General features: G+C 37.9%; 1 protein-coding gene across 9 annotated transcripts in view; it reads right to left on the minus strand.

The window, feature by feature from the left end:
• Positions 1-27,259, minus strand: part of LOC129775768 (solute carrier family 41 member 1) — a 125,955-nt gene that overhangs the window by 85,984 nt on the left and 12,712 nt on the right. Inside the window, exon 1 of one of the 9 annotated variants that reach the window (XM_055783691.1) lies at positions 19,897-20,123. The exons of 5 other annotated variants lie outside the window; for them this stretch is intronic. The gene's annotated coding sequence lies outside the window, so the exon portion shown is untranslated. Of the gene's footprint in view, positions 1-19,136; positions 19,212-19,588; positions 19,607-19,814; positions 19,834-19,896; positions 20,124-27,259 lie in introns of those variants that run through there. 3 more of the 9 variants (XM_055784489.1, XM_055786052.1, XM_055785273.1) reach the window with 3 other exon arrangements.

Consider the following 27,259-nt stretch of genomic DNA (forward strand, 5'->3'; position numbering starts at 1 on the left):
TGCACAAAGAACACACAGAATGACGCTTGGGACTAGCAAATCATTCTCGTTGTGACAAGTGCAGAGATATCTTAAGAAACATAAAAATAGTGGAAACCTAAAATATTTCAAATTTAATGATGTACTCGCCCCTGTTAAAGATCGGTACATAAAAATGAAATTCGTTTAAAAATTTATGACATAATTCGTGCTTACTCAAATAAGGTTTTCAATTTTCTCCTTAAACAAGATGGGAAATTTGGAATGGGTCTTATACGTGTGACCAAATGACTGCGTCTTGTGCCCTAGACGCGGGAGAGAATTGGAAATGAAAGAAGTCAGAAGGCATTTCAATTTTGATCTTTTTTAAAGTTTTTATTTTATTATATTTACTAGATGGAAAGAGTGTTAGTGTACGATTGAATCACACCCATTTTGGCTCTTTTTTGTTGTCAATTGTGGTTGTGGCACAAGTATAGACTCGTCTGTGGCTGCGTTGTGTGGGTCTTGAAGAGATAAATTTCGACATATTGTCCGCTTGTGTATTGTTCTAGCAAGATTTATGAATCAGCCATCTTCAACTGCCTCCATAAAACCACGCAAACTATCGGTGTTTTTCAAGGCCACCGTAATTATCTACGAAAGAGTTGTTTCATAAATTTCGATGCTTTATAATATCCGAATTGATAGAAAGAGAATCAGTTTTCATAATTTTATTGGTGACTTTTTCTGATTAATAGTTTGATTTTAGTGAATTCGAGCATTGTATCCGGGTTAAAAGTGGCGTCAGGGTGCCGCGCGTGTTCAGTAGAATGTTAAAAATGTATTTTCTAGCGGTAAAAGCTATTCCCTTCAATAGAAAACTGGAGGTAAAATTTTGAAAATTTGAGTTCATTTTTCAATTTTTCTAATGTTTATACCGACAATAATGTCGTAGTCCTACGTTAACAAACCGGTCGTGTTTTCATGTTCGCATACTAATCGAACGATCGTGGGCTAAATCCCATCATCCTTCATTGGTTGATTGGACTTTTTTAAGGCTAGAGGTGAATGAACTTTGTAGTGTAATGCCTTAATAATAGAACAATAGAATGCCTTGATAAGAAATCAATCAATCATTCTTTTATAGAGTCACTCTAGGCAGCTATCAGCCAACATCATATGTTAAAGTTGAGAGTTAATTTGAAAGTATTGCTGCTTTTCCGAACGCTCGCGCAGCTCAGTGTAAGCTCTCTGTTCAATAAATTATGCGTTTGTTGGATAGAATCAGGGTTTGCTGTGAAGTGTGCGTTTGGTTGGCTTGATTTCAAGTTATAGATGCTTCCAACTTTTTCAATTCATTTTGAACATTAAAAACGGCCGATTCGAAACACTAAAACTAATTTCTCAAGCATCGGCCTAATTTTCGAGCCTCTCCACCGCTCTTCTTCTTCATTTATATGTTTACGAAAACTTTAAATCTTTCAATTCATTCGTCTCCGGTAGTTAAATTACATTTTGTCGAAGTAGTTGGTGTCTTCCAGAAACGAAATCAACCCGGTTTTTATTGAGATTCGTCTCGATTAAGAATGCCTCTTAGGCTTTGACCTATATTGTGTCAGGCTCGAGAAACTTTGGTATTCTGACAATTCAACAAAAATTGGCCCACGGATATGTGGGCCAATATATATATTCTATTTTGTCAATTAAGCATTAGTGAGTAAAGAAAATGTGACCAAGTCGGAGACATGAGAGAACCAGTACCCCTCGACTGTTGTTTCGATCGAACCAAGAAAGTGTGGTGTTTTTAACTTTGTGAAGATGGGTGGAATGGATTCTATATCTATATCCAGCTTTTCTTTCATTGCCAGCCTCGTCAGCGGCTGTGTTTCAGAGGATTCCCAAACGCCAGGAACCCGATCGGAGATTTTTTCCTAATAAGTATGCTTTTCCTTCTTGGTTAAACTTTTGTGGAGCCGGTTCCACATATTTCACGTTGAGACCTTCAAAATTTAGAGTGTCTTTCAAATAAACAAAAATAAAAAGCATATCACCTTGGCGTGAGGCGTGAGGTATAAATAGGTGTACATCAGGGCCACCGAAATATTCTACTAAAGAGTTAATCATTAAATTTTATTCATTTTTAATATAATATTGGAATGGTAAACAGGAAAATTTAATGCAATAGGTTCGTAATCCTACGTTTACAATGCGGTCATTTTTGGGACACTATCCTCCTAGTTTTTTTTTGTTTACTTCTTGAAATAAAATTCTTTTTGTTACCCTAATGTCATTTTGTTGATCTTTTATTGTTAAATGAATGATTAGCACGATAACCACTCGGTTAAAGGAGCGAAGCGGATTTATATTATTTAACTAAAAGCATAGCAGAAAATTGATTCTACACGTACTTCTTCATTTAAAACATAAACATTCGAACCTAGTCAATAAGTGATTCAATAATATAGACTGAATAATCGAAACCAGCAACTGAGTCCCTACGTAAGTATGGACTCTGAAAATCCATCCTGTCAGAAACCACAGGAAAACATATAGTTTGAAAAGCATTCAGTTCAGAATTGACATTGAATAATGACCCACTGCGCGTTGCACACACACATACGGAACGTATTGTAGCGAACCGAAAATCCGAACCATTTATCATCTGAGGTATAATAATGCTGAATGCATGTTTGTGTGGCCGCTTTGCAAACGGAAATGTGCCACATACAGTAGGATGTAGGACGAAGGGAAATCCTTTCCGAAGGAAGCACCACGGCGGCACAATGCAAATGAAAATTGGAATTGACGTCATTCAGCGCTGGTTTATCCCGAATAAAATTCCCTGCGTGGGTATGCTGCAATGTGGCTGTTGAGAGAGTGAGTTGCGATTCCTTTCCGAGTATTTGGAATTCATTGAAAACTGATACAACTGGAGCATGTGCTTCCGCACGGTGTGATTATTTACATTTTATATCCACCCGGTTTTCTAAGTTGGCTCACCATTCGCCACGCTTACTCGCTTGCGCATTCGGAGTGGGAATTATGCTAGTGCCCTTGCCGCGTTCGAGTCATGCCTTAATCCACCATTCAATCCGATTTCCGAACAAGGTCAATGCCGATTGATACCAAACCAAACAACACACCACCGTAAACCGTAAACATCGGCGTGGGCCAATGCAAATGAACCGTCTGCAGAGGCCGATAAAAAACAAAATGGGTCAATAATTGAGCCAAAAACTGCTTCCGATATGCAGGCGGCAAGATTTGCGCTTCACGCCAGATCAATATTCATTAAGATTATGAGGACGAAGGGGGAGGGTACACGAAGGGCTACCGATTGGAAGTGCACGGCGGCACCGTATCGAATCGACACGCGCTGACGCAAAAACAAGAGGGCCATTAACAAGAGCTCTGATTTGAATACCTTAAACGGTTTCAAACGGGCGTTTCCGCGCTCAAGAGCAATTACCCTACCGTGAATGGAACCGCACACGGGGAAGATGGTGACCGAAAAGGAAGTGTGTTCGGTTGATTCACAGTTGATGAGCTAAATCGAACGAACTGCTGAGAAGACGGCTGAGCCATTGTTACCGAGGGTAGTCATTTTGACACATTAGCACTGTAAGGCTTTTTAGCTCCAATAGGAACTGAACTGGATCGTTTGATATTCGGTTTCACTGGAATTATGATATCGCGCTTTAATTTGACATTTTAATTTGACATTGACCCGATCACAATCTTCAGGATAATTTTCACGCAGTTCAAGGAATTTGGTCATCGTGATCGCCATCTAGGAAGTGGCCCGAAGCGAACCGTTTTCACTCATAGGAACTCACAAGATTATCAAGAAGCTTGTCGGCCAAAATTCGAGGGTTACAATGAGGAAATACACTATGTGATAACGGCATAGAATACGACTCGGAAAATCCAAAGAAGGCCAAGAATGTTATCAACCAATTCAAGTGCCAACATAGGTTTACCGATTCCGGAGGATGTATAAAATAGTGTTTTGCGAATTGCCTGCCAAACATTTTCGTCAAACAGATGTAGACTACAGTTTTGAATATTATGTTACAATGTCTTCCCCATCATGTAATTGTTAGAGGCGTTGTTTACATAATTTGCTCTGGATGTTTTCGTTAGATACAAATTGTGTGTTCTTGATTGACGCCCAGGTACATAGAAATTTAGTTTTACTGTTAATTCAGATGACTGTATTCGTTACGAAATTAGGTCATTTACAAAAGAAAGCATTGCAAATATACGGCATTCATTCAGTGCGAGCGAGTATAAACATTAAAAAAAATTAACAATGAACTCTAATTTTCACCTCCAGTTATCTACCGAAGAAAACAATAACTTCTTCACAATGGACTGAAAGGCGCAGTACTTTGACGCAACTTTTAACCCGGAAAAAATGCTCGAAAAATAGAAAAAATCGATTGGGAAAAGCCACCAACAAGAACGAAAGCATACTTAAATTCCCGTAAATGCTCTCCAGACAAAAAATTATAAAAATTAATTCTCTCTCTATTACTTCGGATATTATAATGTATCGAAATTAATAAATAAAATATAAATTAAATGAATAAATTAATAACTTTTTCATAGATAATTATGGTGGCTCCCAAAACACTAATTGGTTTTATGCAAGCAGTTGAATATGTGTACCACAAAAACCATTGACAACAAATGCGTTCTGTCAAATAAATACCGAGAATCCGGCTGAACATTTTTAATTTTAAAAAATTTTTTTTTTGAAGTTGGTACTTCAAACTGTCACTGGTCTCAATGTCAATTTTGAGTACGATCTGTTATTTTATTTGTTCACGGCGACATTAAGAATGTAACCGTCGGTGAACCCATTTTGATAAGGAATTGAAAAAAGGTGGCTTTTGCGCCACTCTCCGAAAAGAGACCACCCGTCACTTATATTGCCCAGCTATGGTAGAGCCCCCTCAATCAACTGGTCCCGAACGGTTCAGGTCTTCGGGACTGCCGCCTTTGGCCTACAAGAACCGTCGGTGTCTGGTTGTACAAGAATGGCCTGTACTTTCACAAAGAAATCCCGAAAACACCGCGGACAAACACCGAAGTTGGGGCTTACCAAAGGACGAAACGAATGAATCGCGACTCTCTGAATCAAATTCTCTTTCAATTTTCAAACCTTTCTATTTGCTTCACATTTTTACTCTAACATCTTTCCTAACCCTATTCTCTTCTCACTTTCCCCCCTCTTATGATCATGGCCATCTGTCCCTCTAGCAAACACACCTACGCGCAGGGTTTTACCCATCTACTGAATCCGGATTCGTTTCAGGACCTCCGAAAGTGCTGTAGTACGGGTGGTCTGCGATCGATGGTCTTTCTCCAAAATGCACGGTGTGTATGGCGTACATCGCAGGATACTGCGGATACACCGAGTATCGATCGGACGTTCGGTTTGACTGTTTCGCCGTGGTTGGGAACTCAATCGGGTATTCAATCGAATCAATTGTCCAGCTGCAAGGTCCTGGACAAGCCGCCTGATGAACAGGCGTTCCTTTTTGAGGATTTGTATAATTGCTTATCGATTCTGGAGAGAAGAGATTTTTTTACCTTTCGCTATCCTTAAGTAATATTAAACGGAACTCTATAAGCTATTGTCTCTATTACTATAATACCTAAAATAAACTGTTAACAATCAAATAAAGAAAACTATTGAATCTTGTAAAGTCATTGACTCAAACTGTCCTACCGATTGAAGCTTAAAATTCAGACACGTTCCGTTCACGGACCGTTCCACGTACGGAATGGTCGAAGGACTCCAAATTCGGTTTGATCATACCTCTGAATATGCCAAGTGGCTGTAATTAGAATTCGTTCGTAATACCCATTGTAATACAGCAGACATTTCCCGGAATTCAGAGCCCTCTGTAAGCGAGTCTGTTCCAACCCTCGCCATATTCAAAGACCACCCTCAATTGGGAACTCCACATCTTTTATGGTATATTTGAATTGATTTTGATTTTGATTGAAATTGATTTTTTTTTCTTTTTTTTTCTCAACATATTTTTTTCACCAAACATTACAAGAACAAAGTAACTTTTTTCTTGTGTTTATGTGCGTGTGATTTGAAACACACACAAACACTCTCCACCTAACGTTATGAAAACCAACGCGGAGTATCTTTTCATCGACATTCACCTTTGGTACAAAAATTGTGAAAGAGATCAAAATTGCAATGCAGTTTGACATCTTTCATTCCCAACTCTCCCACATTTCTCAACCACCTCTATTCTACACTTGGCAACGCATGAAAACAATAACAATGTGTGCGTGTGATACAAAAATATATGAGCATCTTCTACCAGACAACAGGAAAATCGACGCGGTGCCTCAATCGAGCGAAATTGCAGCGCTATGTGTGCTGTATCGATAGCACGAGAACGAAGATTCACGGTTCTCCGGTGAAAACGTGCCTCTGGACGCAGGTACACAGCGGAAACTCTTTCGGTAAAATAGTACTATTTTCATGCAGGAGAATCACACAAGGGAGTGACTTGCGACGCAATGTTTCGCTTCTCTCCATGCGATATGTTCCATTGTATTGACCAAAACCGTTGTATACTATATCAGCATTAGAAAAATCTGTTGTCTGCTCGCTAGCTGGTGCGAGGCTAAGGTTGACTAGAGTGAACCCAATATTTATGTGGTGGCTTGTTTTTCTTATTTCCCATGAATAGAATGATATGCACGGTGGATATCAACGATTGTTATCGCAGTGGTGTTGATATATTCGAATTGTATTCGTTAAACTCTTTGTTAATGATTTGGTGACCCTGAAAAGGGCCGTTTTGTTTGATTGTTAGGTATTGTTTGTTCACTCCACCAGTGTTTACCGAGTGATGATGACATAAAGATGGTGAACAGTCGTTGGATGGTGCGAATCATTAAAAGGATACCGAAGTGGAACGAGATTGAGAAAACTGCCCTCTGTGATCCTAGACGAGATGTCTCCTGTGTTATGTATGGATAAAATAAAGAAAAAAAAACTCACCAATACAATATAAGATAATTATGAAGCACCCCTGATCATCAAACATTGTGTAAAGGTGCTTGGAAGTTACATTCCTTACATTTTTATATTTTCTGAAGCGCCAGTCAATTTCGAGCCCGCGAGTACATCCACCTCTTCGATTTATCTTATATTATAGTCTTGTTCGTCAGCCAGTGTCCCTGACCAGGTTTATCTTTTTTTCCAACACGAACTCCAGTATCGCGAGTATAAAAAAATAAGCTCAGGTTTCTATGTGGCTCGTGGCGACAGTTTATTATTCACGCGACGAAAATTCCGCGTAAACAAATTACTGTTTACGATTATATATAGCCAATTCGATTGCAATTGGTTAATTGTATTTTCTCTCTCGAAAAACGACTCCAAGCACCTCCCATAGGAATTTGTACGAATAATTAGTTGGTAAGATGAAAGTTGTTAACAGGGGAGTAATAAAATAGACACGGTCGAAGACAGTCACTTTTAAACATTGTTTTTCTTTTTGAATATATTTTTCCGACCGCCCGGATAGTTTCCAGAGAATTCGGTTCCAAGAATCGAGGAGTGTTCCCGTTTGTGTTAGCGGTTTCTAAAACAGTAAACGGAACCGGAAGCCGCGTTTGATCCGGCAAAAGTGAAGTTGTAGTGCGGTGAATGGGAGTGTGTGAAGTTCAGTAATCTGGACCTCCCGAAGAAAGGGACGACACTGGAAAAAGTGTCCCCTACAATTACCAATACCGTACACAATTATCAATTTTTCTCATCAGTTTAAACATGTTACTTTAACCCTTTGCGGTCGTAATAAATTTGGGTATGGGTGTCATACTGCTTGGAATTATTTTCTTTGAAAAAGCTGTGATACATTCAAGATTATGAAAAATAAACACTTTTTTATTTGCTTTTTTTTGTGAAATATATAGCAATCTATTTTAATTTTTATATAAAAAAATATTTTGTCCTTTGAGACACTTGTGAGATTATTCAAACAATATGAGACATTTATGCAAACAGTCATTCTTATACTAATGAACAATCTTTTCCATCACACCAAAGTGTTACAATGGCTAAATTCTGCTGTTATGATTTTTGTCTCACATTCCTATGCATTCAATGGACTGTGCATTGTCTTATGTGGGTGACCACTTTGTTTGATACTGAGTACCGTTAACTATGACTCATAGGAGCACCGTCTTGATTCGTGAACAGGTTCACTAGCCATCAAGCTTCGTTTAGGAAAAGCATGAACTGATACTTGGTTGAGTCAAATATATGATTAGCATGATTTCTTGCTGTGGTGACTGAGAGCAGACAAACGACCACGAAGAGTTAATAGAGAGAAAACATATTTGAAATGGAAAAGGTAATTTTCCTTTATAATTTATAATTTCTGAGTGTTTATTCATCCCAATTTAATTGGACTAACAACACCTACTATATGTAGAGCATATGGGAAATCAAATTTCTAATACTTCTTCACTTTTTCGAGTTTTCTCGCCGTATAAACTTTCCTTGGGTGAAAATGAACACAACAAAACAAACAGCTTAAACCAAATGACCCGTTTTCGAGCGGGAACACACCATGGTTTTTATTTATGAAAATTAAAATAAATCGTTTCATATATCACGTCATTTTTAACACAACTGCTACCATATACAATTTTACACTGACTCTTGAGCTAAATTTTCACAATGCGTGATCAAATTTGCAAAAAATGCAAATTTCAATTTTATTAGCTAGAATTAATCGTATCATTCACCTTACTTGCAATATAAGAATGCCACCGACTTGCATGTATTTGCAATGCCGATTTCCCCCTGACAGCTTGGTTTTGATGTCTCTGTTAGGGAACACATTTTGGCCGGAACAAAAGTTCCACCTACTTTCATGTGTTTGCAATGCCGATTTCCCCCAGACAGCTTGGTTTTGATGTCTTTGTTAGGGACCCACCGCATGTGTCGCCAATTTCGTCCTATCAGAAGTGGGTATTTCCGTTAGGATATGGGTTGAGATTTTTCAATATTTCGATAGTTATTTTCATGACATATATTATTTTCTTCAAATAAAAAATTGTTATGGAGTGCCGAAATCGATTGACGCAAAAATTTCATCAATCCATCGTGAAATGTCTGAGAAGTAGGCGTTTTAAATTGGACAATTTTCACGATGTGCTCGATTTTCGATTTTCAATTTGTACCCCAATATGTTCCCGAAAGACGTAATCCTACGTCAAAAACATGCGGGTGCAGAAGTTCCCCCGGCTTGCATGAATAAACAAATTCAACTTCTACTTTTTATACTATAGAAGAACTTGAAAGTTCATTCGCCTCTAGTGTCTGCACGATTTTCCCAGGTTCCTAAGTTCAGAAGACCGTGTTAAGGAAACATATTCTAGTCTGCACAAAGGCAAGCGAGCACAAAAGTACTCGCAGTGTGCATTTATTTGCAAAGCCGATTTCCCCAGACACCTTGGTTTTGAAATCTGTGTTTGGGAAACACATTTCCGCCGGAACATAAATGCCCCCGACTTGCATGTACTTGTAATGTCAATTTCCCCACGATCCATGAATTCGAAGTCTGTGTTAGGGAAACACATTTGAGTCGGAACAAAAATGCCCCCGACTTACATGTAGTTGCAATGCCAATTCCCCAACGCTCCTTGGATTTAAAGTCTGTGTTAGGGAAACACATTTCAGTTGGAACAAAAGTCGGGGGTATTACTTTCATGTATTTGCAATGATGATGATGATGTTGAATTAAAGAGGCTTTAAACTTTTCAGTTCATTCGCCTCTAATTTGCAATGCCGATTTCTCCAACGCTGCTTGGTTTTGATGGCTGTGTTGGGGAAACCGTAAATCGGGCCAATCAAAACGAGGCAGTTAGGGCGTTTGGATAACGCTTAACATTTCACAGTTATTCAACTGTTAATCTAATGAAAAATAACATTTTATTAATTGCGATAGATGCGTAGAAATATTCCCTATCAATTGATGCAAACATCTTTCCGATCCAGTAAGAAATGTTCGAGTTATAAGCATGCATGTTCCTGCATGTTCTGTGTTTAGGTTTTCATTTTACACCCTATATACTCCGGTTAGACGTAGTCCCACGTCAAAAAATAATTTTCTTCATTTTGATAGATGCGTAGAAATATTTCCAATCGATTGATAAAAACATCTTGAATCATGAATTGGTCGAGTTATAAGTGTTCAAGTTTTTTCCTATTGTACATTCCATCTCTCCCTGTTCAATGTAATCCCACGTTGAAAAATTATTAGTTTGTAAGCATTCTTGTTTGATCTTATTTGCATCGTAATACCCGCCATCGCGTATACGGTACGAATTGATTCACATAGGAATAGCAACAAATTGTGTTATAAACGTTCAAAATATTTTGTCAACATTTTATACTTTTTTAAACTGGTACTCTCCCACAAAGAAGTAGTCTTACGTAAGAGTAACTCAGAATGCATCACGCTGTTAGAAAGTTGCATAGTATCCGGTTTTCGTGACAACAACCACTAATTTGGGTGACGCGCTCAGAGATACTGTATCGACCGAATCCTTTTGTTCTCATTCATACGAGATCTCTGTAAGCCTGTCCACAAACTGTATTGATTGTGGCTATCTTCAGCTCGTCATTTCGAATGGTGACTTCACGACTCGACAGTTAAAAATATATAGACAACAACCAATCCATCACTTCAAACGACAATTTGAGTCGATTTGAGTGACAGTAACACACCGTTTCCACCGGAGGCTCCCACCGATAGGATGCGTGTAAACATTTGCACGACTTACCGACTTCATTGATACGGAATAGATAAAGTGTATGGCGAGGTGAACTGAAAACGTCAAAAAACAATGAGTCGAGGTTGAATAGGGTTGTGAACGAATCTTCTGCAGATGACCGAGATTGCCGTTTTTGATTGTTATTCAGAATAGTTGGTGCTTTCGATACGCACGTGCCACTAGGTTGTTTACGGAACTGAACTATCAGAGGCGCCGCTTGAAAAACAAACAAAAAAATCAAAACACATCAACGCATCCACTCTTGAGCAATTATTTCAGTATGCTACCGAGTTTCGCTATTGCCATTCCGAAGTTTGAGAAAAAATGCATGCTTATTAAATGTAATCGCGCGCACTGACAATTTCATTGGCGTTCGCGCGCGGTGGTGCGCTCTCCGCGTGGCAAACTGAAAAAATATGATATTACTGTAATCAAATGTATACACCGGCCGCAGTTGTCATGAGTGGCACGTACATATGTATGTAGTTTATTATTAGAACTGAAACAAAACAAAAAATATATATATACACACTTTGTGTGAATGATACAGTTTTTGTTGTTGCGGCGAATCTCGAGAAAAAAGACCAGAGAGACACCGGCGCATAGCGGTGTTCCACAACATGCAATTTGTATTCGTTATGAAGACAGTTTAGGGCTGCTGCTGCTGCTGAGCAGAAGCGAACGAAAGCTTATGCATCTTGTATAAATTACCTTTCCGTTATTTTTTTTGTCGTACAAGGATTATGCAATACGTCCTCTACTGGAAATAAATATATAAAAAAAGAGCGACTCGCATGACGAACTTTGTAAAGAAACCGACTAAGCGTACATTTTTTTGCAATATTATCTTCCGAAGGGTCACGTTCCTTTCACGTTGAAACGTCAACTTCTGTATAATTACAAACTCGACAATAAATTGGTTATTAGGCAAATTGATTCAAGATATCTGAAAGATGGAAATTTTCCAACTACATTCACCGATTGTCGTTGGGTAGAAGGTTAGGCATTCTGTACATATATTTTTGTTTCACCTCAGTGCTCGCCAAGTTTCCGCCGAGCGCAGCGAATTGTTTCTGCAAATTGTGCAAATTTGTTATATAACTTCCAACCAAATGTGTTACGTAAACCGATCGCAAAAACGGCACTTAGAACGCGCGGCAAGGAAGAAGTTCAAGTTCAAACGGGGAGAACGCGGTGAAAGCTTGTTTTTTTCTCGTCATCACTCATTAGCACCGATTTACCACAAGAGCAGGTGGATCGATAAAATAAAAATGTGATTCAGTGTTGGGTTTATAACCCAAGCTCTTCCCGGTAATGACGGGTGTTTCCGGACAGGTGATAAAATAGGGAAACAGGCTAGAAGCCAAGTGCATTATGCAGAATAACTTAGGTAATCCTTGCGAAGGGGAGGTTATGTTTCTTCTTGGTTACAACGAGAATAAAATGCTCAGCGGAAAATAACTTGCCTTTCGCTTCGCAACAATTGGACTGTTTTCGGCCTAAAAATAGTATGATGAAACATTTTATGTAAAGTGGCATTGCATAACTGGCTGGAAATTTTATAAAAGTATCATGAACGATCATTTCGTTTAAATGCTTATGCTAATAGAAAGATGTACCGTTTTGTCTCAAATCCCGAACACTTAAGCTTTGGTGGCCATTAAACAGTGTCTCATTACTCAAAATGGTACTTTATCGCGAAATTAATTTGATTTTTGGATACAGTCCTCTTTTTCATTTGACTTCCAAAAAATTTATTCACAAATATATTATCATGGTGAAAAACTGAAAATTACATTAATCACATTTGTCTCAAATTCTGAACACCATTTATGAAACTGATTCATATTCCGAACACGTTTGTGCCAAATTCCGAACAGCCAAAATGCATTTGTTTAAAAAATTCATAACTTTTGAACTACTTGACCGATCAAATTAATAGATATATCCGGTAGAATTCTTCAACTATTGCAAATTTCCTCCTCCAACTTGATCCAAACTAAATAATCTAGTGGATTCAGGTCTAGACTACCGGATGGCCAATCATTTTCGGAGATGAGGTCTGGTAAGTTTGATGCTAGTCACGTTTTTGAACCAGTTTTGGGAGTTTTTTTTTTTTGTATTTTTCCAATCATATAATTTCAATCTGGGCGACAATATTGCCTGTACGCAGCAAGCCGTGAATTTTCACGTAAAATACGACTTAAGCCGGGTTTATACGGTGCGAGTAAGCATACGAGTTGGCCTAGTCAGTTACTGCAGTGCAGCTACTCACACCGTGTGAACACATCATGCCAGTTAGTGTCTTGTGTGATCCGACGTGCGAGCTACTTCAAAGTTTTTTGATTTTACTCGCACTCGCATCCCTCAAAATGTCAAAAACAACATTTAGCGTTCGAGTCAGGGATGCCAAATGCAAACAAATGTTTTCATTTTGAAGGTATTTAAAAATAAGCGAAGATATTAACATATTTAAAAATTATTGGAAAAACAAATAAAACCCTAATACACCCAAACTAGCGTTGGCAGAGAACATTTCATCTTTGGCAGAAATGATGCCATTTCGTGTGCCGTTTCGGGTCAAATGTGCAAATAATGAGCTGTATTGAAAGCTTAAAAATGGTATATATGTATGCGAGCAGACATCTCTTTCTGTTTTCATTTTTTATTTCATTTGGGTTTGTTCAAAAAAAAGTCCATACGATGTCAATGGGGATCGAACCAAGGACGGCTGGAATGCAAAGCTATTTCACACGACCACGCTATCCATGTAGCTGCCAGTGCTGTTATATAGAAGCGTGATAATATCACACCTCATCATAAAATGAAGTTGGAAAGTGTTTTCTAAGAGAATAAAGAAGAACATGAACGAGAATATATATTTCTCTGTCTGGGCCGTGTATTTGGCAAATTGTATGAAAAGCTTTCATATGCTTTCATTTAAATGTGTCTCCTGTTTCGCTCACTCATATTGGCTCTAGCATATATATTTTACAAATGATATACTTGTTCATTTTCTGTTATTTTTCAGCTCATTTAATGTAATAAATTGGGATGCCACAACGTGTGCTAAAAATTAGCTTTGGGTGTAGTTTCTAAACGAAATCGTTGTGATTTTGTTTTTTCACGCTGGCGTGGCACGCTTTCTTATTGAGATAGTTTGCTTGAAAACAAGAACATAAGCCATCCATGAGTGAAGACATCAGAAAATCATCCATAAGCTGTGCGAGGATATTTGAGAAACATACTTGGTATCCCTAATCGAGGATAGAATACAACAAGTTACATTTAATGCGACATTTAGCTAATTCGATAGACCTGTAATGCGACACGTTTAATTGGACATTTTTACCTCTAATTGGAAATTTTTGTAAACATCGAGTTCGGGGCCCAAATTATGGCTACATTGAAAGTCGCTACCAGACGTCGACACTGTACCGTTCTCATCGCCAATGTCCAATTACAGGTCAAAATCACCTCCAATGCGACACCGGGTGATGCCTCGGTATGTCGCATTAAATGTAGATTACTGTATTTATATTAAGTGGCGGCATCCGTGTTCCGTATGAGGCAAATTTCTCTATCAAATTAGTACGCTCGAAAGCTGTTTTAAACTGTTAAAATATGAACGAAAATTTCGTACTTCATGTTATTTGACTACTTAAGGCACGTGGCCCTGACTCTCACTTAACTAGTTTTCTATATTTTTTTTACATTTTTAAGTTTCATTAAAAATGTAAAAAAAATATCATTATAACACAAAATTATTATCAAACACAACTTTCATTTAAATTATGTTTGTTAATTTTTTTTAAATTATAAATTATAAAAAAAATATTTTCATTAAATGTAAATTACTGTACTATCATTTTCATGTCACAAATTGGTACACGAAGCTGCTGTAAAGGTGAAATAAATGAAATTTTAAAAAATCTTTTAGACTACCATTTATAGCATCACACATTTCCGGAATTATCTTAGCTATGGATGCTTTCAAGATTTTGAAAAATATCGACGATATTCCAGAAGAAAGCCACACGAAAGTCATTTCTAATTTCACTCTTGCAGATGTAGCATCTCTCATTAGTGTATCTTGTTGTATTTTTGGAGCAATTAAATCAAACAGCGTTTCTACTTGTTCAGGTGTTATTCTCAAAACTGTTCTGTACTCTCGGGGATCATCATCGTAGAGTTTTCTCAATATTGCCCAAATCCTTTTGCTTTTCTGCTTTTTTTGGATAGTACCTTCAGTTCGAAGAAATTCAGCACAAAGTATTTTTATACACAGTCAGCGTGTATTTCGCGATCAAATTGTATAATGATAAAAGCAACTGAAAACGTGAGACAAAAACTGCTAATATTCAATCATCTGTCAAATTCTTTTACTTCTTTTACTTCAAATTCTAGAGAACTTCCAGCGGCCTGGATGCATATTGCCTCTAGAAACATTAATTCATTTGCGCTCGGGAATTCGAATGATTGTGACATTGTAATTTTTTTTTTATTTTGGGCCTACACTATACAATAGATTAACCTTCTTTCAAACGACCACTTCACGAATCGAAGGTTTTCCGTTTCAATAATTAGTTTATGGATATGGCTTGAGTTACAACCAAAACTTCAAAGCTAAAATAAACAAATTGAGTTATCACAGTTCCGTTTTTGTGGAAGAACTGGAATTACCTCAATCAACGGTTTATCAAGCCAATTATCATGTCTAAACTCATAAAATTTAATTCGCAGTTTGGCAATATATTCTATGTTCACATTTATTGAAATAAGCTTGAAAACCTGAAAGTAAGTTTAATAAAATACGCTGTATAATAATACCAATTTCAATAAACATTGAATTAGCTATTAAACTTTGCTCAAAATTATGTTATGAATTTCAGTTTCATCCGATATGATTGCGGAGACATTCGAAGACATTTTTCCTTACCATGTGAAGACATTTGAAGACATTTTTTCGTGTGAAGACATTTGAAAAATCACCTGGCATCCTTGGCTCACACTGTGTGAACGAGCAAGGGCGAGTGAATCCGAGATGAAGAATAGAAGGTGAGAAGATTCACGGGTTTTGGTTGTGTTAAATTTTGATTGTGTTAGTAGCCAGGAAGATAGGAAGTTCACATACCAGGCATACCAGTCAGTTACTCAAATGGTACAAAATTGAATGTGTCATCGAATAACGTTGAAAGAAGATATACAAAAGCTAATTACAAATTTCCAATTCATATTTTTCGCATTATGGAAAAAATCAGAACATATCACGAACTAAAATGTTTAATTTTTTCTTTGATTTCAGAAATAGTATTCTAATGTCTACTATGTTTGGATTCTAGAGCAACTTCATGGAAGTTTGACTTTTGTCAGCAATTGTAATTACTTTTTCACAGTTAGGGTGCTGAAAACTTCAGTCGTCTAAAACTAAGACGCAAGCGGAAAACTTTTTGTCTCAATCTAAGTTATACGCAGTCAATTAAATTTATTTTTCAAGTTCATTTTACATGAAATAACTTGCAACCTTTTTCCCATGCTCTGTCAAATGTTTATCCGTCAAAGAAACAAAAGATTGTGTGACTCTGACTTTGTTCGTTAACGTTTTTGTTCGACGTAACGAGAAGTAAAATTGAATTGAAATTACGTTTAGAACACTCCAAAAATATTGAAATTTCAGTTTCTGTTAGAATGTCGGGACCTTATGATTTTGAACGCTAGCATTGATTTAGGGGAAAAAATAGATCGTTCATTTCATTTGCTTATTTTTACTTTTAATAACAACACTTTTCCTATGTAGTGGACTATTATAAGAAAAGTAACATACATAAACAAAATCTGTGACGTCACAGATTTAGAAAATCTTCCCACCTTTCATTTTCCATCTCGGAGTGAATCAATAGGGCTATTGCTACACATACATGCAGAGCATCTGTTGGGCAAACATCATTTGTTTATATTCGTAGCTTCTATGCAGCAGAAGCGGATTCATTATCAATCGACGTTCTTGTAGATGATTTAAATAAAGTTGTGATCTTTCTATTAGCGCAAAATATTCCATAGAACTAACATGAACTTGGTGAAACAGTTAGGCAAGCTATTTACCAAACAAGAGCTTTTGTGTGATGCATATTGCTTAACTTACTAGCACCTATTCCGCGATGTTCATTGAGCGACTCTCCCACTAGATTTGAATCGAAAAAATAACAGGAAAGGATTATCAGCATGTTCTGACCTAGACTCAAGACACGGAGGCTCGAGCTCATGTTCGAATACTTCCTTGTATTTTCCATGAAGTAACCAATTGATGGATTTTCTCCTTTTCCGATAAATTTTCTTATAACCATATTTCACTTCTCCGCAGAGCATTCAGGTACTCGGAATTCATATCTGAGGGTTGGTTGGTCTTTCTGGCTGAATATGTTCTTAATTTCAACATAATCATCTGTTTTTTGGCGAAAGTAATCACCGATTAAGGATATCTGCACGCGAATATTCATTATAGTTTACTTCTTCACGAAACCAGCATTTCAGGGCAAAAATCACAAAGCCTAAATAGAAGCACACTTCACCTAATCCGGCTATACAATCGCACTGCACATTTTGCATTGTTTCTGTGAAACTTTTTGAATAATCAATTTGCTTCCATTCCATAACATAACAGAAATTTATATTTTTCTATTTCGCTAAAATAATTATTTAAACAAAGCTCAAACATGTCGATCCATATAAATCCTATGCAGCGATCTCTTTTGCCTGCCCAACAAATCACTGATACATATGCACGCTGCAAGCGCCCTATTGTCAAGCGAGTTCACCGGCTCAGTAGCTGCTCACTGTCGAGTCAGCTACTAACACCGTTAGTATTATTACAGGAATGTAATGTTTTCCATAGTTTCATTGAGAATTAATGCCTAAATTTTGTAATTCAGCATACAAAATACCTAGCAAGTAGCGAACCATTACATACACTTGCGGTGTATTAATTATTTTTAGCATCACTGTACAACAAATTTGGAAAGTAATATATTTTTGATTATAAATATTGTGCATACATTGTATATTATACTAGTTCATGCAATTACTTGTACAATTTTGCATATTTACTGTTATGTGCTCTGATGCACTCTCGACCAATTAGACAGTTGTCACCAAAATTAAATGACGCAGGTGGAAATTCCGCTCTCAAAATTGAACGCTAGCAAATAACAAGTTAATCAATCCGATAACATTTGTTTCCCTGTTTTCGCGAGACTTGCAAATTGCAAATGTTAATAACACAGTACTATGCTGGAACAGATGTCAGAGATGGTAACGGCAAACACAGATGGTCCGAAATTATCAATGGAATATTTGGCTGCCTCCAATCAGACACTAAACGAACCATTTTACACAGATTTGTACTGGCTTGAAATGGTGCTAAATGGTATCACAAGAGACGTTATCCAATAGTTATTTTTGTGGCACCTGTAGAAGCTGCATACAAAGTGTTAATGGGACCTCAGAAAAGTGATCCCACTGAGGAAGTAATAACAGGTTTTGTTTACCCACAAATCGTGCAATTGTGACCCAATTATTATTGTTGTATGACGAGATGACCCAATTCATGTTATCTCATCCGACGGGTCGAACGTTGCACTTTCTGTGAGCAAATAAGAAATAAAACAAACCGAAAATTTTCTCTCATAATTTAACATCAATCCGTGGGACCCAAGCATTAGCGTGCAGTCGAATAACTGCGTTCGCACAAGCGCTACAAGTGATGTGATGTGACTGGGAAAATGGAAGAGGCTGTTCTCATGAGCACCGTCGTCTGTAACCTGTTTTGAGTGGGACCGCGTGTGTGTGCTCGATATCATAAATTTTCATCTCAATAACTGTTTTGTTTGTCGGTGGGGAAGGAGGGGGGGGGAAGAAGTAAAAGCGAAGGTCAGCAAATTAGTCAATATATAACGAGGCAATTGTCGTAAACATCGGAATCGGATTGTTTCGGTCGAGATAGTGAATTTTCAATGAATGAATGCAAGTATACACAAAGCGTACGATGCATCGCAAGCTTGACGTACGTTGTTCGATCTATGGAAGGAAGACGCGCGTCGTGTGTTATCAGCTAGGAAATGGTGCTGCCCCGTTCGCTTGCTGATGATCAGTGAAAGGGTTTCGAACGTTGGTGCTGAATACTGTTACACAATTTAGTCATGCCTTTCTGGCGATAAGATCAGTAATATGATTGTGTTTTCCAACCTGCGCTCCTTATCGCAATCTTAGTGGAGATTTGCGCGTTTACTATGAATGCTGAATTTAATATCTTTTGCATTAACTATACTTCCTCGACGAGTTGCACTCTCTACCTTGGAGCTGTTCGTCTCTCTGGTTCCACCTCGCTTGAGACAAGTGCCGCGTAGGGCGTCGCATAGCTCAGATGAAGGGAAAACATCACGCAGAAATCCAAACGCTGAGAAGAGAGCAATTTTCGGTCTTTGTTACCTTCACACAACTTGTGCTATAGAGCATTGGAACCTCGTCCGCAATAGTAGAGCACTATGGGAGAAATCAGTAAATATAGCTTGACCTCCATAGCATCTCGCTCGCTCGCTTTTCTTCTCGGCTTCAGATCCGCTAAATTCTCAGCATCCTCCTATTCTCGACTTGAACTCAAGCGTGAGTTTTAAGATGAATCTCATCCACCAAACAGTTTTCACACAATTCAATTGGTCTTCCTTTACTTCTTTGCGATACATCTTTAAAGCACATTCATCAACAATATGTCCTAGCCAACCAACCCGAAATTGGCCAAACATACATGCAATTATTCCCATGTGCACGCAGTGGGAACTTCCCTGCTCGGGTACAAGGCAACCATAATTAGCGCCAATTTTGCCTTGTTTTTTTTCCACTTTTCGAATTTTCACATCGTTATCGTATGAACAACAATGCACTTCACAAACAAAAACACAAACGTTGTTCGACTGAATTCACGATCAGTATCGGTCCATGTTTACACAAGCCGCATAACCACAATTATTCACCCAAACAATTGACAAACAATGAAAGTCCCGAAAAAAAACTTTGTGTCCGTTTATTCTCGGACGTTTCGGTAATCGATCGAACCTCTTTTTTGATCACACACTTTTCCCGCACACACAATTCCTTTGCCGTGCCCAAAGTTCAGTTCAGCGTCTCCTCTCAGCCGGAACCGGAGTCGTGAGATGATGCGTCTTCAGACCGTAGCAGCGGAGCACCGAACGGATTTTCCGCACAGGCGCCAAGAATTACACACAAACAACCCGGTGCGCGTCTACGTAACGCTAACTGAACTTTGAAACTGACGTCTCGGTACACCGAACCACTCGTAGCATATCTATCAGCATGCGCCGTCGGTCGGTTGCAGCCGCCTTTAACGATCCTCGCCAGCGTCCGAAGTTTCGGATCGTGCGATCGGAAAATATGAGTGCCGCCTTGTATGGATGGGTGTGTGTGCCTGTGTGTGCGTGGGGAAGGGAAAGAAATGCAGCGATCGCGGCACCGCATAACGCTATGCTGCTATTGAACTTGATTTCCGTCGTGGGTCCGGGTGAAGCATAACAAGCGTATCGATTGATCCGCAAGGCGATTGGCGGTCGATCGATAGGCTTGGAGAATATAAGACCGCCCTGACAAAGTACGGATCAACTCCCTTCAAAATATAACGAAAACTTTTTGGGTAGGCTGAACAACCGATTCACAATATATTGGGTCATTTCCAAAATATCTACTTGGTTTGTCACTAGATGGTGTTGATACATACAGTGTCAAACAGTGTCGGATAAAGCATTAGAACCACTGCTCAAGCAAAAAAAGAAAGTGACAAAACTATGACCAAAAATTAATCCAATCCAGTGCTTCAACCCATTTATAACAATTTATTTGCATTGTTCGAAGAAATCTATAACATCTGTAGTTAAAACAATAGTCATTCATTAAGAAATGCGTTTGAGGCATACTTAACAACTAAAATGACGCGAAAAAAAATTAAGACCTGTTTTAAAATTTATAGTAAAAAAATAAAAAGAAAATTCATACCGTGAAAAGCTTCTAGGGATAGTACTTGGTCGACCCTTGTTACACATCACTTCACGCACCCGGTTCGGCATGGATTCATGGACCAGCTTCTGGCACGTGATGGCCGGGATGGCGTACCAACAAACTTAGATACTATCCTACAGTTGCTGCTTATCTTTCGACTTCTCCGTATACACCGATCTTTTCAAAATCTCCCGTAGGTTCTCTATAGAGTTCAGATCCGGTGACTGCGCTGGTCACTCCATGACGTCGACTTATTTTTTCCTGAAACCACAGAGCAGAGGCTAAAAGATAAAAGCCCCCGTAAGGTCCCGATGCTGACGCCGAAGCGTCTGAAGGCGCGGCTGAAGTTCGCAAAAGATCACTTTGACTGAATCGGTCCGGAGAAGGAAAAGCAGTGGCGAAATATACTGTGGTCGGATGAGACGAAGGTAAACCATACCACGAAGACATTCAAGCATGGAAGTAGGAACATTATGGTGTGGGGTGCTTCTCCTGGTACTGGTTGGCCCCCTGTACTGGGTGGTTAAGATCATGGATCAGTACCTCTACGCCCTAAGGGATGTTATGATGTCACACGCCGACTGGGAGATACTCCTGAAATGGATGTTCAATATTGTTAAGACTTTTTCTAAACATCAAAGCATAAGTCCAATCACCAGGCTTGTGTTGGATTGGCAAATAATATCCTCATCCATAGAAGGCGAGAAATATGCTTTCCAAAAAACTTCTAGATCGGCCCTTAGAAAACTTCAAACTTGCTATCCTTTATATAACACGCGCGACGGTTAAACTTCTGTAGACTTTAATTTTTGACGTAGGATTTCGGGAACATATTGGGGGTACAAATTGAAAAACGAAAATTGATCACATCGTGAAAAATGTCCAATTTCAAACGCTTATTACTCAGTCACATTTCATGATAGATTGATGAGATTTATGCGTTAGTCAATTTTGGTACTACATAATATTTTTTTAATTGAATAAAATAATATATGTTATGGAGCTAACTATCGAACGATAGAAAAATCTCAACCCCTATCCTGACGGAAATACCTAGTTTTGATTGGTCGAAATTGACGACAAAAGCGGCGGCTCATGTACTTACAATTATTCCTCAGTTATTTGCTGTTGGATTTACGAAATTCCCGCATCAATCGATCTGAGCACTCCACAACAATTCATCACAATGAATAAGATAATATATTTTATGAAACCAACTATCAAGCAATCGAAAATCTCTAAATGGAAATACCTCGTTCTGATTGGTCGAAATAGAAGATACAAGCTTCCTCTTGTACTTCCTCTTATACTCACAATTATTGCTCATTCATTTTCTGATAGATTTAAGAGAGCTTTGCATCAATCATTTTGGGCACTCCATAACAATTCATTACAGTGAAGATGAATAAAACTAATATATTAAAATAATATAATAAAATAAAAAAACTAATATAATAAAACTAATATATTTTATGAAACTACAGACTTCAAAACCAATATGCTATGGGGAAATCGGCATTGCAAATACATAAAAGTAGGGGGAGTTTTAGTTCCTCCCGAAATGTGTTCCCTATCAGAGATTTCAAAACCAAGAAAATCGACATTGTAAATATATAAGTCGGGGGCATTTTTATATTGCAAGTAAGACGAGCGATATTTAGAACTTTAATGTTGGTTGCTTCATGAAATTTCATATCAACGGCCGAACATGCATTGTGAAACATTCAGCACAAAAAAATCGTCCATGTTTACACAAGCCCACAAGGTTGTCAGTAAAATATAGCTTTCACGTGTGAAATAACATTTAGGGAATGAGAAGAGATGCTTGATTTCAATAGCTATATGTATAGTTGGATCCTTTTTTAATCGACATAAGATCCCATACTTTTAGAAACATTTGTTTATGGCATTGTCAATAGAAGTGTTGAACTTGAGTTTGCCTAGTTAATAAATTTCTTAATTTCGGCAAGTAAAAATTGAAAAATGTAGGCAAAAATAAGGCAGAGGAAACTTTATTGCCACCCAAAACAAAATTAACACCATTTATTAAATTAACAAATTACCACTACCTTGTAAACTCACTTCATTGCGCCTTTGGTTATGCAAAAATTAAAACAATATTTCTAGTGCTGCAAAATAAAGTTTTTTTTGTTTGTTACAAAGAGAAAACTGAAAATTTGAGTTTTTCATCAAATATACTATTTGTTTTATAGAAAAAATTGCATGATCTTACACAGTAGATCCTAAATAGATCGTTTCCAGTGAAAAACTTTTCAACTTGTTGGATTTTCTATGAATTTAAACAGAATTTTCTGTCGGAACTCTAAAAACGCGGTTCGTTCACATAAAAATTATTATCGTACATTTTTAGGAGCCCTAAGAAAATGGAGTGTTGCCAGATACTTTTACCTATGTTTAAGCAAAATATTGAAACAGCAGGCAGCGAAAAAATATATTTTGTGGTTGGCAATAAAGTTGCCACTGCCCTATAAAAGGTTATAGAAGATAGAAAGCGGAACAAATTCTTGGTACAGGTCATGACCTCGTCCGTATAGCCCAATCACATATCTATTTAGGTCTCCGATACGGAAAAAGGTTCATAATCTTATTGCGTCTTAATTTTTCTCAACCCACGGTCCACCGGTTTCCACGGAGAAAGCACAAGCAGACGCCGATTAGTCAGAAGAAAATCTCCAAAACAATATCGAAACAGACTGCCACTGCCACGGATTTGGTACCGGGCCAGCTGTTTATTATTAGTTTTGCAAGTTGGTTTTCTCTGCCGCTTGCGTGTTTTCCACCAATTGCAAACTTGACGTTTGCAAAACTGCTAAATTGACATAATTCAGCTTTGATGTAATAGGGGCAGTTACCCGAGGGAATGTCACATTCTCGCAAGTTCGCCAGGTGAGGGTAAACTGGCTGTCACACAAGATTGGCACAGATTTTCGAGGTATATTTATCAGGCTATATTATACGACCGTTCCAAATCCATCGTAAATCAAATTGACCATTTTTCAAATGGGTACAGCGAAAATTAAAGTAGCAATTCGCTCCGTTTGAACTGCACTCTGAATGTTTGTTTTTTTCCCCCCGTTCATCATTTTCTGTTTGCTGGCTTTAGTTCAAGGTCTGGTGGAAATGTCCTATATGCAAATTAGCCAGGCATGTGTTCGGTATCGAATTTATCTAGAAAACGTGACACAGCGGGTTGCGTCACGAAATGAAATTCTATACGGTGTGCTGCTGCAACACAGGGAAAACACGAGATACCTTTGCGTGGTGCAATTGGCGTGCGAAATCGAAACTTGTTCGTGTGCGAACCAAGACAGAACTCCCGTTTTGTGCCAAATAGAGAATTCGAATGTTAGATTTATTATTATTTAGGATTTTATGATTAATCACAGTACATGTTGCTTGTTACTTAGCCGTATGCTATATCCATTTATGCTTCTTGTTTGGGACCGATGAAAACTGTTAAACGATGTACTTGCCAATAGAGTGGGTAATTACGGATTAGTTTTCTGTCAAATCCATACTATTGAATAATTTTGACAGTTATCGACAGTTAATCATACCCTATGATCAGAAAGTACAGGGAATTTTAAAATGACACAAAATAGAGTTAAATTTCAGATAAATTTATTTATTCCCTTCAAAATATGACCCATCTGAAGCTAAACACATGTGCCAACGCTTGACCCAGTCCTCCATGCATTCCTGATAGGCCAACAAAAGGATGGCCTTTAGTTTCCTCGTCGCATTTTTTTTTATCTCCACGATCGACTGAATCTCTTTCCACGAAGTGGCAACTTTAACTTGGGGAACAAAAAAAAGTCGCACGGAGGTGAATACGGCGCTTGCTCGATGGTGTTTGCTTGATGTTTGGTCAAATAATTCAGTACAATTTGGGCACGGTGCGATGGCGCATTATCATCATGCATAATCCAAGAATTTTCGACCCACATTTCCGACAGTTTATGACGTACAGGCATGCACTAATGATCGGATGGCACTAAAACCTGACAGATTGTCGTCTTAAGGTCGTACCAACATAAGCAGAAAAAATAAACCGGTTCCCGCATGCACGGTGCGTTTAAATAAAAAATTCGTGTCCGATTGTATCCGAGACACAACCGCTTAGGACACAGGACTACGCAATCTTTTTTGTTTTAATTTTAATTTCGCATATTATTTGCGAATAAGTCGAAAATTCATGAATAACCTTATTAGTAAAAAGTTCCGGGGACCCTGAAAAGGTTTAATGGCTTGCGTGGTTTTGTAGAATCATTTCGAGAAGCAACGATTCTTTCTTGCCTTTGCGAGAACAATACACTAATTGGTCATATGTCGCAATTTGTTTCTTTATATCAATGCACGCGTTGCACTGAGTATTTAACGAGAGGCATCTTCCGTGCATCGCCATCGAACAAGCATCAAACACGCGTCTAACAGATGCACACAGTTGCAGCGATAAAAATGAAACATCGCGAGAATGACCGTTTATGAAAAATCGTTTCTCGACTCTCGGTCAAAACCGTCAACAAAGCTAGGAGCTTGTTGCATCAGAACAGAGTCGATGCGCACGAGAGCAAATACGAATGGCAACTAAAAGTATCGAAGGTGTGTTATTCACATGTACAGAAAATGAAAAAGTTCTATGTTTCGCGCAACGAAAACAAGCAACACACACAAAGCCAAACACTAATGGCTAGAAGCGATCTATAATCATCTGCACTCTTCTCTTTTCGCCTGCTTTGCCATGGTTCGGATGGTTGTGTTAATTGCAATGCCAGATGTACTTCAAGTGAAATATTCTCTAGCCTTCACAGGCGTTCATTCTCGAGGGGAACATAGAACACAAAACGAGCAAAATAAGCGACCTTTGTTTTTTTCGGGCACAGGAAGATTCTGAGAATTTTCCTCAGAGGAGATACAATACTTATACGCTAGCGACAGCTTACTTTCTATGCAAGGGTGGAGTTTACTTCGCAAATCTTCTCTTTTTTACTATCCGCCTTCGTTGTTTCTATTCTAGTGGCTGCATAAGTTGCCCGTTATTAACGTCTCTGTTCGGGAAAGCACACAAATGGACAGAACAAATGTATTGAGAAATGGTAATGATTACAATTTTCATCAATTTAAACCATATACAGACTATGGGATTGTAATGTACAGCATATCAAACAAATCTTAAAAAATCTCAAAAAATCAAATCTCAAAATTTCCGATTCGATTGGTATGTAAATCGTTAAAATCCGTTCGCAGCAAAAATAGTTATTAACGTTAACTTTATTTCATAAAAAAACGTAACCTGTTTTCTGATTTGGCACCCTTAATGTAAGACGTAGTCCTGCGTCAAAAATTCCCGGTGTACAAACATGATTTTCCAACCAATATAAAGATTCAACGATTCAGAGATTGAGCATCAAAAACACGAATCAATAAAAAATTCGGATTTATTTCACGGGTAAAATTCTACAAAACTTCGTTAAGAGTGACACAGAATCACAGTAGGCATTTGCAGCCTTGTCAATGTTCCAGTTTAAACTGAATTCCTTCCATTTTTTTTCTCGCTCCAGTAAAACAGTTAAATTCTAAAACCTACGTTTTGTGGTTTTTTGAAATATTATCCAGTTTTATCCTGTTTTTTATATATGTGTCCCAAACCCTCTCTATCCCTATGAAAAATGTGGAAAGAACTTTTTCTGAATATGACATCAACAAAACGAAGAATATAAACAGGCCGGGGAACATTATGATGAAGGCTATACTGGCAATGAAAAACTATGTTTCTTTTCATGGAGAGCGATCGTTTGGGAATTGGTGTTAATTACTGAGACGGCATATAGGAAACCCTCTATCGCTTGAGTTTTCTTTAATTACAAAGCTTATCCAAGCAGCAACGTGCTACACGGTCTTTGAATTCATATAAATATCATATGTTGTAGGTCCTCCAGAACATTTTGAAGCTCAAACCATTTGATCTACCATTTCAACCACAACTGGTGTAATGTTCATAGCAAGAAATATTTCCCATTATGGTTCGTAGAGCCCTCGTAATATGCTGGCTCTACGTTTATATAAACATCAGACGTTATAGGTTCTTCAAATCATTCGAAAGTACAGAACATCATAGAGTCAATGTGCTCCATTGACTTTCATTGATATGAATATAGAACCCAAGTAACGTTGCATCACCGAGAAATTAGTTTCTCATGATCACACAAGGATTTTAAGTTCTAAATATCATTAATATTACGCATGATCTAATTTGACGCTTAGTTGGCAATAAAAAAGAAATGCATACTTTGCATAAAATGCATATGCATAAAGGGTGTGTCACATCAAATTGCATCACGGAAAAAATGCTGTAGAAATTGCCCAGTAGACCGATCCTTTTGAAAAT

The sequence above is a fragment of the Toxorhynchites rutilus genome, chromosome 1 (assembly GCF_029784135.1).
Source record: "Toxorhynchites rutilus septentrionalis strain SRP chromosome 1, ASM2978413v1, whole genome shotgun sequence".
NCBI lineage: Eukaryota > Metazoa > Arthropoda > Insecta > Diptera > Culicidae > Toxorhynchites > Toxorhynchites rutilus.